The 17,194-nt window shown below is 34.5% G+C and overlaps 1 long non-coding RNA gene across 1 annotated transcript; it reads left to right on the top strand.

The window, feature by feature from the left end:
• Nucleotides 1-4,228: 4,228 nt before the first annotated feature.
• On the top strand, nucleotides 4,229-7,555 carry LOC132600262 (uncharacterized). Its single transcript, XR_009567171.1, has 3 exons — nucleotides 4,229-4,486; nucleotides 4,597-6,386; nucleotides 7,164-7,555. It is a non-coding gene; the product is annotated as an uncharacterized LOC132600262 (long non-coding RNA).
• The last annotated feature ends 9,639 nt before the right edge of the window (nucleotides 7,556-17,194 follow it).

Here is a 17,194-nt window from a genome sequence, read left to right on the forward strand (position 1 = left end):
TTAATACTTTAATACCACATAATGAATTTAGAATGTCAGTAAACCTTTGATTTTAGAGAAAACTAAGTTAAAACTATATGAAAAAAGCGTTGTTTTCTGCTTCTTAGCATCATCAGCTAAAGTTCTCAACTTATTAATGAATTTAGATTATTTTTTTCTTAAAGAACATGAAGAAATTATGTTTCTGCTAATGTCACAGAACAAATTTAACTTATTGAGGACATGGCCGTAGATAAGATAAAAGGTATTGAGATTACGAATTAGGCTAGAAGGTTGTCTCGTTTTCGGAGGGATTAGGCTTGGTGGTAGTTTAGAGCACCGAGCTTGTCGTAGTATTAGTTTATTGATGTAGTTTCTTACTTTTGATATATGTTACCTTTTTTGTTGTTTATTGTGTTTTGGTTATCACACTATTCCGTTGTTGTTACTGCTTTATCTTAATGCTACGTATTGCTTTCCTTATTAGTTGTCATGTTTTCTTCATTGTCGTATTTTTCTTTTTATAACTACTTTGAGTTGTTATACGTGAACCGAGGGTCTTTCAAAAACACCATCTTTGCCTCCATAAGATAGAGATAAAGTCTGTGTACACTGTATTTGCTTCAGACTTTACCTGTGGGATTACACTAAATATTAACAATTGTTGTTGCTGTAATGTCATAGAACAAAATCTTGGAGGCAATCCCTATTAAATTCACGCTTCAATCCCTCGTAACTAGTAAGCAAAACATTGTAGAAGTAATGGAAAGTAAAGATATTATACTTATATTGATTGAAGGAGTTATGTATAATTTTGCATGCGATATTGCGTACTCTCCACACAAAAATGTGTCGGTATAGGCATCTCTGCATCCTACAAGTGTGTCCTATTCTCATTGCAATGAATGATCTAATTTTAATTGGGTAAAAATTATTTACATCCCCAACTATATTTTAAAAATCAAACTCCTTCCTCAATTTTGAATAATAGGCATTATTCCCTTTTTATCCTAATTGATTTTTTTAAATATCTATTTTACCCTTACATTATCAACTTTTGTCTTATTTTTTTACTTTTTTAAAATCATGACATTTTTCATTTTTTTAATTTATGTAACAAATTTCTTATAAAAAATAAATATTATTTTCTAGGCGAAGAAACCGTGAGAATTATTAATTGAGTATATAAGTTAATGATGTTCTATAACAAATTAAAATAAATTAGCAGAATAAACAAAAATTTAATTTTATTAAAAATAATAAAAGCTTTAATATTTATTATACAAGTGAAAAATAACAAGTCATAATAAATTTATAAATATATTTTGATGTAGATTTGCAAAAACAATTAAAAAATAGAGGCAATATTTTTTTAAAATGATTTATTTATACTGTAAATGAATTTTATTATAATTTAAGAAATATTGCTTTAGTGATAACCAAAACTTGTTTATTTATATAAACAATAAAGAATAAGAGAGAAGTGAAACTTAAATATACACACATGCATGTACATACATATATGCATTATATGCAGTAATATTGAAATAACAATCATAAGAAATAGCATTAGATTTTGTTACAAATTCATAAAAGTATTATTATGCTTATATTGTTAATGAACTTGAATAAGAATCTATAAATACCTAGATTAAAAAATAAATATTATATATAATATAAAAATGTATTACATAAATGGAAGATTGAAAAAAATAAGGGTGAACTAGTCATTGCATAGAATTAAGGGGGGAAAATATCTATTATTCAAAATTGAAGAGGGAGATTGATTTTTAAAGCAAAGTTAGTTAAAAAAAAATTCTGGTCGTTTATGCAATAGGCAGTACTTTATTTGACCATATAGTTTTATAGGACGTGCGAAACACACAAGCCAGTTGAAAGCAACAGATCTGCACGTTGAACTGTTACGATATCTCTAAATTATAAAGAACATCAAGTTTGATAACCCAACTACTATCAAATTGAGGAGGCATTTAAATCTAATCAGATGTATAAGTATTTGTCACATAATTAAGTTGATAGCAGAGTAACGAAGACGCAATTGGACAATGGTGGTCAGAAATCCATCAGAATTACAATTTGAATTGTACTTCCTCCCTCCCAAAATAAGTGATGCATTAGCTCATTTCACGCCTATTAATAAATCAATAAATACAATATAAGTTTACTAAATTACCCCTATTTATTAGATGTTTTTTTTAATATTTGAGCACTATTAAGAAGAAGTCTTTAATATAATGGTATAATTGGAAATAATTACAGTCAAACCTCTCTATAACAAGATCGTTGGGTCAGGGATTTTTGGTTGTTATAGGAATGACTGTTATGCACCTATAACAACATTAACATTTAAATAATATTTAGCTGTTATAGGCTAAAAAGATGCATAAAATTTAATTTTTTCATTTTAAATCACCAAATTCTAAGCTTAATCACACTAGAAAAATCTTTTAACTATGAAAATATATTTATTCATATGATATTCTTTGCCATAAATAATGTATTAAAGGATCAAATATTTGGTCAAATCTCTACACTTATTATTAGTAATCATAGAATTCTATTTTTATAAAGATGGTTAATTATTATATAACCAAAAAAAGAAGATAATTGTTATATGGTGGGTAATTTAACAAAGAAGGTACTGTTATAAAGTTGGTTGTTGTTGTTATAGGTAAAATGTTGTTTCAGAGAAGTAAAATATAACATAAAAAATTTGTTCTGAAAAAACTTAGCTATTATAGAGAGGTGCTATTATATATGAATGCCGTTATAGAGAGGTCTGACTATATTGACTTTTGTCTTAAATTTCTAAGGCGACAATTATTATGAGATAATTTTTTTTTCCCACTAAAACGACAGTTATTTTGAGATAGAATGAATAACATCTTTGTAGAGAATGCTAGGACTTGATCTCTTAAAAAATGCCTGGGATACATGCACGTCCCACAAGATGGCTCAGCTACGCATTTAATATCTTGCAACCCCATCTTATTTATCAAACTCATGTGTTAAGTATCCAAATTAGAGGCGGATACAAGATTTAAATTTTACGTATTCAACTTAGTATTATTCATTATATTTTTGAAGTTAAGAATTTATATCTACTGAGTTTAAATAAATCCAGTGCCACAATAGTGGATCCGCCCCTGCTCGGAACAGAAGAAGAAAATGACTGATTGAAAGTCAGTTTTTAGTTAAAACCATAAAAAGGGAATTAAAGGTATAAAGAAAGAAATTAAAAGGCCGTAGCCATTGGCCCATGACATGCTTTTACTTCAAGTCTACTTTAAAGCTAAAGTCATACATGTTCTGTTTATTGATTTGCCTGCCTTCTTCGTGGTTGACATGAACCTATCTTCCTCTATTCGTCCATTATTAAGAGGTAGTTTGGTAGCTGGTTAGACTTATGCATGTATTAGTAATGTATTCATGTATTACTTCTAGGGGTTTCTAATTGCAAACCAAACGCTGTATTATGTGTGTTGAATTTTATACATAGCAAAAGAATGCTATCAAACATGGTACTATTACTTGCATAAATTAGCTCCTAATCAGCTACCAAATGACTCCTAAGAGATATGAAAATTTTCACACTAAAGCAACCAAGAAAATTTTGGGGGGCAGGAGGTTTAATGGCACAAGAAGTTGGAAATGGAGATGAAAGAAAGTTAGAGCTGCTGCCTGCTGGGCTTTCTCTTCTGCAAGGCTAACCAAAGTGGAGTAGTATTAAAGACCGCCCCAAGATAAAGGATATTCCTGCGAATTGCCCTATTCCAACGTCCAATAAGAAATTGGGCTGAATAGTTAGGCCCACGATATACTTTGAAGATGAAACAGATGCTGTATTGCTAATCAAGAAGAAAACCAAGTTTACTCAATAATTGTGCATTTGCTTTTTTCTCTCTGATTTTGTAGTTTTAAAATTTTTCTCATTATAGAATTATTCCTTTTGTGGGCAATGAACATCAAAGATATCTAGAGTTTATAGAAACAAGTAGGTGTCATACTAATAATAGTAGTGACTACAATTACTTATGATTTTTAATATATCAAACCACTGTGGTCAATTAAATATATGTCATCGATGACTATTGAGGTTAACCGACTATAATATATATATATATATATATATATATATATATATATATATATATATATATATATATATATATAAAGCAGGGACAAAGGTCTGCTGATGTGGCATGCCTTAGACTCCAGCATTCCTATTTATCTTTTTTGTCAAATTTTAGCCTTTTGCAAATTTACACAAATATAAATAAACAGTGTCCCTCACTTTAAAGTTTACCGAAGCGTCGCTTTTCTTTTCCTGGCTTAACTATCCGTTGTCCTTCCCCTGTCAAACGTTACTCTCCCTTCCTCCAATTAACGCCTCTCTTTATTTACCCTACTCTCATCGTTCCTCTTGAATATGCGTCATCAAAATCAGGACGAGATGAAGCGAAAGACTGTCAAAAAATTCCTCAAAGTTGGTACTTCTTTACTCATTTCCTTTTTTGCTTTAATACGCTACTTCAGCCATCCTTCTGTTCTTCACTTCTTATGTTTGTTTTGGGCTTCAATTTCTCATTACATCAGCAACTTACTCAATTGGGTTCTTCTATGTGATCTCTATGGGATATTTGCACAGGTCAGTGTACAATCTATATATCTGTATAATTGGGGGATATTGGCATGGTGATGTGACATGACTCACTTACCATGAGTGTCCTTTATCTTTTTCCACGATAAAAAAAAACAAAACCCTTCGCATAATAACATAACACCAATATAAATTAACTATTTTTTTTAAGAATTTAAGAACGGGCAGAAATATAGTTACGTATTTGGTAACACAATCAATTGTCATGTACTACTTGAAGTCGGGTTTTTTTAATCAACTTGTATGGGAGTCGTAGTGTAAGTAAATGAAAGAAACAGCAGGAATTCGTCATGGAAAAGTTGATGTGTTAAAAGATAAAAGTAGTGGTTGAGAATAGATAAACAACATACCTGCCAGGGTTGAAGGGGTTTTGTGAGCCTTGAAGAAGAATTTCAAAGTGAGGAGGGATTCTGAAGGTTGTTGGGGAAATAAGGCAAAGTTTATTTGCAGATTTTGATATGAAGTGTAACAACAGATTTCAAAATCGATTACCGTATAAATCGAAAAGGACGCAGGCGGAAGTAGGGCATAGTAACAGTTCTTAGGTACTTCTTTACCATGCTTTGAATTTTTCTAATATTTTTGTCTCGATCATAAAATTTCTAACTTGATGTGAGAATTGGCTAAGTTTAGACGCAAGATTCAAGGCGTGCAAACTATACCTGTTATTACAATCAGAAGATTCATTAGCAGGATAAATAAACCACAACAGGCTTGCCTTTGAACTTGGAGAGGCTCACATCTTTTCTGTCTTTATCTTTTAATGTGAATGGTAGAGACTCTGAACCTTTATTCACCTTAGGAAATATGGAACTTTTAGTTAAGAAGAAGAAGAAGAAGGGGTTGTCGAACAAGGCGAGTAAAGGAGCACCACAAGCGAGAAATTCATGTGTATGATTTGATTATATGCATGTTTGTAGTGATTTTAACAGTGTGTCGTTCTTCTTTTCTGTATGTTATTCAATTTTTTTTTTTTTTGCTTTCTTGGCACTGATAGTGGGAATATGAAACTAGACTTTGGACTTTTCTGCCTATGTTTTTTTCACTTATCTGGTTCTTGACATTTTGTGTGCTTTTGGTGGGTATGAAAGAAAGATTGAAATAGTATCGTCCCATCTGTTCGACACAAATCTCCTACTGTATATGTTTTGGCTATGTTCTCATTATCTCATGTTATTTACCGCTTCTCCATCATTTAATCTGTGGTGCTTATGTGTTTGTCAATTTTTGTTTGCTGATTTACCATGGTGTTCAATAGTTTTACTATCATCATAAAAAATGGATTTTGATGATTTCAAGACAATGATTAGCTCTCCACAGAGGATTGTTTTAGGGGTTTGGGCATGGATGCTAGAGATCAAGATTGTTGCTTTTTCTATATTGTTCCTTTTCTATCTTTTAAATTTATTGTTTTCTTGCTACGAGTTTGTTCGATTTCTTGATTTTCTCTGCTAATTATTTACGTTCTCCCCTCATTGCCATCTTTATTTTTCATGCTACCCTTACTTGCTCTTTGAATTTTTAGTCAAGTCCGTCTTTGATTCACTCCGTCACTGTTAGAAGTGCATTAATGCAGAGTTGAATCACAATTCTTAACACTGGTGTGTTTACCATAGAAGATGGTCAACTTGGGTCACTGTTATTATTCCTTAATTATGCAGTAATTTTATGGCAACCGCCATCTTGGGCTTAATAGTGAGGATCAAGCTTCTTTTCAGATGCTCGAGTGAGTTTTTAAATCTCATTCTCCTTCGATTCTTTAGAAATCTATATATAGTCAGTGTTTTTAGAAGTATTTGGCCCTAAATAAAAGTTATCAGTACATGACGCAGTCCTTTTCAATTATCAATTAGAGTCGACGACCTGTTTTTAATTCCAAGTTTGGCTTTAATTTCTGAGTTTCTGGGTCGGGAATACTTATGAAAATTAATTAGCGTGTTCCTTTAAATAAAATTACGGAGTCGTGATTGTGTATGAAAAGGAGGAGGCAGCAAGATCATGTCATCAGGAAGAGATGTAGGAGTCCATTGGCTCTCAGTTCTTTCGAATTTGTCGTTTCGCCTTTACTTATGCAGTTGTTTTTGTTTCTTTTGTGTTACTAATGGCTAATGATCAAAAGATTTTAGGAACTTTGTTTCTAACACTCAATGTCTTTCTATATCACAGGCCCTTTGTCCTTTTCCCCTAATCTATATATCATATTTATACTTTTCTGGATTGGTTTCTAGGTTGTTGGTTAGACATACAATTTTGGGATTTTAGATTTTGTTTCTTTTTGGTTTTGACAAGAGCATGTTGGAATTGGTGGTATTTGGTTTTTTCACAAGTTGTTTCCGAAGCTTGAATTTGAATTTTGAATTTTGAATTTTGATATATCCTTTAACTTTTTGTCATAAATCTGCTGAAGTTGCACAATCACAATTTTCTTAGTCATTTTATTTATGAATGTAAAAGTCTTGATTAGAAAAAATCTCTCTTTATTCTGACTCTTAACCTTTTACAGTATCTACCCGGATAAGTGGAAGGAAGTAATTGAAGCAAAAAAGAGGACCAGGAGAAGAGAACTAGGTGTTGTGGGTATTGTTGTAGTTTCTGCCTAAGCTGTCATCATTTATCTTTATTCATGATATTTAAGTTAGTCTGGTTCAGTCATTGGTAATTGTTAAGGCAAGCATACATGTTATCCAACTTATTGATAAATTCCACCAGTGAAATTTTTTGATATAGCCAGTGATGTGTGAGCAACCTATTCATATCACATAGGATGCCTCGGGTTATTTCTTCAGCCCATGTTTTTCATGGAAAACCTCTATTTGTTAAAGCTTTTGATGTTACCAAAATGTTAGAATTTGTTATGTGTAACAGTTTAATATTGATGTCAATTCTCTTATATAAGCCATGTCTAATCCTTATTTTTCAGGGTGATCTACGCATACTGCACAATAATGGCAGATGCAAATGCATGTGCCGGATGATGTATTTACTTTGTTTAGTAGGAGTAAGAGATAGATTTGTTAGTAATTATTTACTAATTTTAGCTTCCCCTCTACATTGAGGAGGTCTCTTCATCCTAGCATGTGTTTATTCAATGTTGAATATAATATTCGTCGGTATTGAATATGACAAATTTTTTTCTTCAGAAAAGGGCCAAATATACCCCTGTACTATTGAAAAATGGCTAAATATACCCCTCGTTATACTTTGAGTCCAAATATATCCTGTCGTTATACTTTGGGTTTAAATATACCCCTCATTATACTTCAAGTCTAAATATACCCTCATTTTTAACGGAGGAACAGGTGTCACTATTCTACTGGCCTATTTTAAAGTATCCTCTAATTAATTAAAATTTAATCCATAATTCGGTATCCAATTAAAGGATCATACCCATACCCGGAAAATTAAAAGCAAGCTTGGAAAAACTTCTTCAATGGTTGCCATAGTATATGACCGGCGAGCATATGACCGGATCAAAGCACCGTTCTGATCCCAAAGTTGTCCACTAAATGCACCAACCCGAGACAAAAGGCTTCCATTCTGATGAAACCTTACCAAATAGATAAAGTCCATTTTGGAGAAAGCCCTACAGAGAATTTCTCAAGGACACCCCACGATCAGGAGCTGACAATGAATCCCCCCCCCTTCTAAGCCACTTACTTTCTTTTTCAGTTTAAATTAGTTTGAACTGCAAAAATTTTCATAATTATGAAATTCGCTTCATTACATTCATTGATAATTGAATAAGAACGGGATACAAGAAATTAGTCTTTCCTCAGATCCGTTTCTTCCCTACGAATTCCATCAGCATTTAATACGACTATCTCCAGCTTGTCACCCTGCAATAAGGGAGCAAAATATTCAAAAATACAGGATGATAATTTAGACTGGAACGACTATTTCTTCCGGAGGGAGTACTAAATAGGTTCATAATATTAATGAACCACCTCATAAGTTAAAACTGATAGAGATGGAAATTCTCTGTAGGGCTTTCTTCCAAAATGGACTTTATCTATTTGGTAAGGTTTCATTAGAATGGAAGCCTTTTGTTTCGGATTGGTGCGTTTAGTGGACAACTTTGGGATCAGAACGGTGCTTTGATCCAGTCATATGCTCGCCGGTCATATACTATGGCAGCCATTGAAAAAGCTTTTCCAAGCTTGCTTTTAATTTTCCCGGGTATGGTCCTTTAATTGGATACCGAATTATGGGTTAAATTTTAATTAATTAGAGGATCCTTTAAAATAGGCCAGTAGAATGGTGACACCTGTCGCTTCGTTAAAAATGAGGGGTATATTTAGACCCAAAGTATAATGAGGGGTATATTTAGACCCAAAATATAACGGCAAAGTATATTTGAACCCAAAGTATAATGAGGGGTATATTTGACCCTTTGTCAATAGTACAGTACAGGGGTATATTTGGCCCTTTTCCGTTTTTTTTTTTTTTACAGCTTCTTTTACACATATGGTGAAATAACTTCTAAAAGAGATTGCTTATCAATTTCGGTCATTTGCTGCTGTATTTCTAGGCCAAACGCTGTTGCATTTCAACCTTTTACTGATGTAATTTTTTAGGCCAAACTTTTGCTGATTTTGTGGTCATTTGCAACTCATTTTGGGAGTAATCTACTGCTGCAGTTTTGGCGTTTTGATGCTGTTTTTCAGCCCAAAAGCTGCTGTATTTTGAGCCAAACGCTGCTGCATTTTTGGTCATTTGCACCTCTGTTTTGGAAGTAATCTACTGCTGAATTTTTGTCATCTGCTGCTGCAGTTTTGGCCATCTGCTACTGTATATTTTAGCCATTCTTGGGTTCCTTTGATGTTACATTCCGAGATCTGTTGCTTTATTTTTTGTGAGCAATCATTAGCTGTAAACTGGAATAGAGGGTTGAGCTTATGTTCCCTTTCGTTTTGTAATTCTTGATTTATTGATATAAAGGTCACGCCACCATACGGCGATAATTTTTTATTTTTTTAAAAAAAAAGATAATTGTTACTTCACTTAACAATTGTGATTTAAAAATTGATTGATACATCGCGCGAAGCGCGGGCATATTTACTAGTATAAATTATAAAATTAAAAGAAGTGGTAGTCGAAAGTGACATGTCGAGGATTTAGAAAGCATCTGTTCGGATTTATGAAAAAAAAAAATCACAAATCTGTTCGGGTTTCAGTTGATACACTGCTCTATTAAGTGGGTCGATTTTTCTCCGCTATGTCACTATGAGAGAAGAATTTAGTTGATTTAAGACAGGGGTATCAAAGTTTTTACAAGTTGTTTCATGTTGATAATTTGACATGTTTTTCAAGTGTCAATCTTCGATAATTGTATAATAAGGAACAGTTCATCTATACAGGGCATGCCCAACATAACACTCTACTTTGAGGAACGTGATATTAATTAAAGCCATTTTAAATTAGGCAAATACACTAGAAGAAACAAAACCAGCATTATTCCTTTGTTATGCTCTCTGGTTGTATCCAACTAGCGAACGACATTCTTTCTGTATATATCCAAACAGGTGTAGCTAATGTGTCTTATCACTTCTGTATTTGTCAAAATTAGTTGTTTCTTTCTTCTTCTTGTTCAGTATGGAAAATGTTTTTCAAATTTCTCGTCCCGTTGGTCAAAAAGCTTTGGAAAATATTCTCTCTAGTTAAACTAGTTTTTAAAAAATAAGGAAATGACTTTTTTAGTGGAAGTAGGAAAAACAAGTTCCACAAGTAACATCCGACATTGATTGTGTCTTCTCCACCCTCCAACACACCTTCATCTTCATCCCACCCCTCTAGCTCCCATCCCCACCTCCCATAATATTAGTTTAGATTATATACAAATGTCTTTATGATAATATAACATACTCCCTCCATCTCAATTTATGTGGCATTTTTCGCTTTTCGAGAATCAATTTGACTAAATTTTGAAGCTAAACTAGATTAGATTAACTCGATATTTTAATGAAAAGTACTATAAATTGTAACTTTTCTCATATTAATTTGATGAAAAAAATACATCTTAAAATGATGATCAAAGTTCATACAGTTTGACTCTCACGAAGTGAAAAGTGCCACGTAAATTGGAACAAACGGAGTAAGTAAGAAACATTTTTTTCCAAGAAAACATCTTTCAGAAGAACATTAAGAACATTTTCCTTCACACCGAAGAGCATTCTTCTACATAAACCAGGGAGTCCGTGGCATTTTGCACCCTTAATGTGTGCTCTTTTTTTCAACTTGCACCCTATCCTATTTTTTTTTATGATTTAAACCCCAATCTCTTTATTTCCTTGCAAAACAATAAATTCACCCTTTTTATAAATTTTTCATGAGGGCAAAATAGGAATACAAATAATATATCTTTTTTTCCTTCAATTTATTTATTTTATTAGAACTGCAACAACAATAAATTTTATTTTCAAAGCTCTTTTTTTATTTATTTTTTTTATTTTAAGTGATATTTCTCTATCAATAGTTGCTAAACATTTGAAGTTCTTATTGTTACAAGTTTGTCGTTTTTCCTTTATAAATTAGTAGTAATTAAATTATAAAGGAAAAGCGACAAACTTGTAACAATAAGAACTCCAAATGTTTAGCAACTATTGATAGAGAAATATCACTTAAAATAAAAAAATAAAAAAGAGCTTTGAAAATAAAATTTATTGTTGTTGCAGTTCTAATAAAATAAATAAATTGAAGGAAAAAAAGATATATTATTTGTATTCCTATTTTGCCCTCATGGTAAATTTATAAAAAGGGTGAATTTATTGTTTTGCAAGGAAATAAAGAGATTGGGGTTTAAATCATAAAAAAAAATAGGATAGGGTGCAAGTTGAAAAAAAGAGCACACATTAAGGGTGCAAAATGCCACGGACCCTAAACCAGGACCTAGACTACATCTATTATTTTCTAAGCTCCCTTTATTATATTACACAATTCTTCTCATCTCATTCCTTTCTCTCTTTACTCTTAACTATAGCTAGATTACATATATGGCACCTTGTGATTAGAGGTAGATCTAGAATTTTAAATTTATAAGGATAGAAGCAAGCTGCAAGCCTTAGGCCTGCCTAAGATGTAAATGTTTTTACATTATCAAGTTATGAATTGATGGTTTGGATTTACTCATAGTTACAAATTATAATTAATCTAATTGTGTAAATATTCTTTTTGACTCGGTCCAACTTAAACTACTTGAATGAAGTACTACTGCTTTAGTAGTAACATAATTCCATACATAAGACGAATCGATCCAAGCCCGTACTGATTTTCTCCAGTAAAAGCCAGTCGTCTTTGACAAAAATTAAGTTTCTTTTCGACTTAATTGCGAGTATACGTGCTGAGGGTCCTCGCATTGAACTGTATGGATAGTTTTTTTCGACCTGTAAACAGTATCTACTACCAAGTTTGACGTTGAGGTTTGATTTGCCAGGACATTTGATGGATACATAAGCCTAAAATGCTTGTGTTGGGGAATTGTCTTGGGGCCAAATTAGCACTATAATAGGGTAGGTCTTGAAATAGTGTTGGACCCCTCATTGAAGGAGATGTATTCACTCCAACCGACTAGACCTTAAGGGCCAACATCAAAAGTTGTTGGCTTCTGGAAAATGACTCCCATTTTCGGCATTTACACACAAGTCTACAACTCACAAGCGAAGGTTGAGTGAGTTGAGGACCCAACTCAATAGTCACATAATATCTTTCCAAATCTCAAATGATGGAGATGTATGAGAGTGCATACACTATTTTGCTTCTGTGACAAACATAGGATATCTACCTATTTGTGTACACATTACATATCTTGTACATCTTAGTAGGCGGTTGACAGGGGCGAAGCCAAAATTATTTGAAGCTTATGGTATCTAGATTGTAATCTTTTTTAAGTTATTAGGTTCTAAATTAATAGTTTGTATACATATTCAATGGATTTTTAAGACAAAATGTAGTGTTTGAACCAAAGTGACTGGTTCGGTTGAATCCGTGGCCGGCACTTAGCTCCGCTTCTAGCGTTCGGACATAAAAAATATGATACTTAAAAAAAAGTATTTGAAAATCGAATTTTGTTTGGACGCGCATTTATATTGAAAAGGGTTGAAATTTTGTGAGCCAAAAAAAAAAATCATTTGAAAAACCGGTAAATATCACTTTTTCAAACTTGAAACTCATAGTCAATTTTATTTTTCAAAAAATTAATCTAGTATATAACCAAATGTTGTTTTGAATTTATTTTTATTGAAATGAAGTGAAATTTTGTATGGACGAACGGGAGCTCAATGTTTCACATTGAAGTTTACCTTTTGTGTTGTCGTCTTCCGCTAGCATACATCACCTACCATTATTTGTCTATATGGGATTTGAGTTTCAATCCTGTAATTTCTATTCACTTCATTAACCGTTTTCTATTCACTTCATTAACCGTTAGGTCACACCTAATTAAGATGATCTCTATACGTAATATGTAACTTTCTATAATAAGTCTAATTTGATAATTTATAAAATAAAGAAAACCACTTGTTTTAACATGTTAAGACTTAAGATAGAAAGATAATGTAAAAACCAAATTTCACTTTCAGTAAATAGACATATAAGTTGAATATTTCAAATGCATCCGATACTGGCGGGGGGAGGGGGAGGGGGAGGGGGGATGTGGACAATTACCAGAATGGCCTAATAATTTGGGAGCCCCTAACAATTCACTGCACATGTGAGCATTTGGTCCTATCACACCTTACTAGTAGGAGAGTGAATGGTACGGTTCAGGTGGTTATTTTATAAAATTTATACCATACTAATTTTTAGGTTATTTCATTTTGTATAATCACAATTGGACTTTTCGAAACCGTCCCATCATCTCGGTTTTTCTTCGGTATCTGTACGATTCGGTTAATTTTTCAGTATTTTTAAAAAAAATGTCATATAAAATTCACAAGTAGAAGTTGTACACGATACCATGCATACTTGTATATTGGTAAGAACTCTCTAGACATTTTATTGTTTAAAAGGTGAAGAATTAAGAAAATATGAATCACGACAAGAATAGAGATCCATTCCACTATTTTATAATAGAGTACGATAATATTAAATAAAGACTAAAAATTTAGATCACACGAACATGAAGTAATCAATCAAGATGAGACAAGAACTGAGTCTAATAAGATTCGGTATCCAATAAAAGAATTTAAATCATAAGAAAGGAAAATATCTAATATACCTTGGACCTTGTTACTGAAGATTGTTGCAATACCTTATAACTAGTTACTATTTGAGGTGCTAGAACTAATTTAATTTCAATGGGGGTAACATAACATGTTTCATAGTTGGATTAGTGTTAATTACTTGTTGCCGACTTGTAATAATTTCCATCATCTAAGGCGCAAGGCGAAAAATTTAATGGTTTATTAATTTTAAACTTAACATATAAATATATTCGGTACAGTTTATGGTACAGTTCAGTATTTTTTCGGTTTATTTTTATAAAATAAAAAACCTACCCAATTTTTCGGTATGGTTAGAAATTTGTATAAAAACCGTCGATTTTATTAAGAATATCTAATAATCGGGTTCGATTCGGCCGGTTAAGTCGGTTTTACAAAACGATTGATACCCCTACATGTGAGTTACTAGTAGATTTTGCTCGTCACTCTAGCAATCTTACTTCAGTTGCATTTTTGGACTGCCATTTTCAACACCTTTCGTCTATTATTAAATTGTAGTTTTCACATTATTATCATGTTACTTGTGGTTCACAGCTTCCTCAAAATTAATGTTTTGGCAGGCTCAACCAAAAAAAAAAAAAATGTTCAGCATTATATATGCTACATTTACTTTCATCTAATCTTAAATTACATGTGTCACTTATGTAGGAGTGTACTTATAGCCCTTTGCCAGATAAGTTATGGTGAGTTATGGGTGTAATGTACAACTGACTATTCAAGATCTAACAAGTTATGTTTGACACACATTATTAGTTGAAGTTAAATCAATTCAAAGATTGACAAATACTTACTCCTAAGTTTTCAAGAACTTCCATAATTTTCACATTTGACTTGATGTGTTGCACCTATTAAATGGGGTAGCATGCACCTCTCCCTACTACAGATCCAATATGTGTTGGGAAGAAATAAGCAATAACCAAATTGCACGACGAGGTTGTTTACCCCCGATTCGGGAAATCAATTGAATTTATAGATAGGTATAGGATATGTGTTTGAATCTCAATAAATACCGTAGGGGGTAGAGTATATGGACGTTATGTAGGAACGCAATTGATGAAGAGTATTGATGCTAATTGGATGGCATGCAATATTTACTTGAGGAAATACAATAAAGATGCAAATGGTCACTATGGACCGAATCAGATCTGAGAGAGAGAGGGATTGTATATATGCTTTAATGTTACAAGTGTTCTTGAAAATGATTGAGCCAACCCCCTCAAAGGAGGGGGATGAGTCCTATTTATAGTGTTGCCTCCATGGGACCCATACCATACAAATTGTTAAAATAATAATAAGGACAACTCTGAACGGATTTGGTGGGATTAGGTTGGCCATACGGTCTGACACACGCATGGTTGGTGGTTGACCATGGCAGGACGCTACTGACGTGTGGCCTGTGTACAACGGCCGTACCGGACCAACGGCACGGATACTCGGGGTAACGACCTCGGTCAACTCGGTGATAAATGAACCGGACCAAATGGTAAGCTCTATCAGCTCAGGACAAGCGTTCCTTCGGTTCGGAATGAAACTCCTCGTGTATGTTCTTGTTCCCTTCTCCATCCGGTCTCCTGCTCCACCGGTTTGACTCATATCCGGCGTTTACCGTATACAGATAGCCCCCACACTTTCCGGATTACCGATCTATCGGAGTAACGGGAAGTGGATAAACCACAAAACTGGTGACTCCGGTTGCGTCACGTTCCCCCTTTATCAGCCACATGTCTTATCCCGAATGGCCGGCTCTGACAACTGCCGCACGCACGTTGCTTCGAGTCATTTCTCATTAATTACGGGGGACACGTGGCATCCCCCGGTTAGTTGAGGAATCGTAACCGTCACAGTTCCATGCCTATATAAGGCCCTTTTCCCCTTCATTCCAACACTTTTCACGATCCATTTCTTCTTCACTTTTCACTCTTCACTGCATTTTCTCATTTTCACCATATTCAGTTGTCTTCAACAGCCAATCTGTCGCTGATTTACTGCACATACTACGTGAAAAGGGGCAACTTTGTCACCACTTCTGCTAACTGTTCTCGTTTGAGTGTTGCTTTGCACTTTGTCGCTTCTTGAATCACCAGTTCCCTCAATATTTTTGAGCTTTCTTCTGAACCCTCTTCCTTTCATATCTTTCGAAATGTCTGAAACCACTTCCCATGATGTTCCATCGGTTTCATCCCCGGGTTCCGAGCCTGCTTCTCCGGCTAAAACAAAAAGCACTTTCGAGCCTACAGCCTCGGATATTATACCAGCCAAGCCCAACTTCAACAAAGATCTTGAGGTTGAGAAACCTTCTTTGGTGTCCGATAGGGGATTTGATGTGAGGCGATACCCCTCATCCATTACTGAGGAAAGGCTAGATATAGTCCGGGTCGACTACGGGTGGGACACTCGTCCGGTTAGGGTTTTTTCCCCCGATCCAGACGAATCTGTTGCTCACCACCGGGGAGGGTTTCTGTATGTGTACACTTATCCTTTCACTCTCAAACTCGACCCCCCGGTTGATCCGGTCATCCTGGACATGTGCCGGACCTACGGCGTGACCCTAGCACAGATCGGTCGAATCGTTTGGAGGGTCGTAGCATGTCTTCGGCAGTTGGCCAACAATGCCGAGTAGAAGGTTACGCTGGCCCACCTGATACGTTTATACTCCCCGAGGATTTTCCGGGGTGGTGTAATAAAACTTGCCAAGCATAGCCGAAATCCATTTTTCTCGAAAATGGATGAAGACAGAGACCGGGGTTGGTTGGAGCGATATGTCCGGGCGAAGACCGAAGACATCATTCCAGCCGATTATATGTCTTTCCCGGAGAAGTGGAATAACAAGCGTAAGTCTGAAACCCCGTGTAATTGCTTTGGCATGCTTTGTCAAATTTTGATTTTGCTTTCTCATTGTTTCTTCCTTACTTTTATCAGCCAATGGTTACGTCCCTCCGGTCATTCGCAATCTGAGCGAATGGGTCACAGCACTCCTCCGCCAGTGTCCTCATGACAACCGGACCTGGGCCCACCTGTCACGTGGTCGATGGGTTGCCCAGAATCACGGTAGCCCTCTTCTTCTACTCGTGTTTACTGCATCCTTTACCGTTCGTTTTCCTCCTTCGACCTTCGCTAACATCTTCGCTTTTCAGGTTTGCCTAAGGGCTCGGTAGCCCCCAGATCGGAGTCGACAGCTGAACCCACAACGTCAGCGTCCGAGTTTGATACGGCGGGTGCATCTCATGCCCTTGCTGCTGCTACTGCTGCCAAAAGAAAAAGGCCCTCGGACAAAGGGCAACAGTCGAAGAAGAAAAGGGTGAGAAGCGTTACTCAGCCC

This window comes from Lycium barbarum, chromosome 1 (genome assembly GCF_019175385.1).
Source record: "Lycium barbarum isolate Lr01 chromosome 1, ASM1917538v2, whole genome shotgun sequence".
Classification (NCBI taxonomy): Eukaryota; Viridiplantae; Streptophyta; class Magnoliopsida; order Solanales; family Solanaceae; genus Lycium; species Lycium barbarum.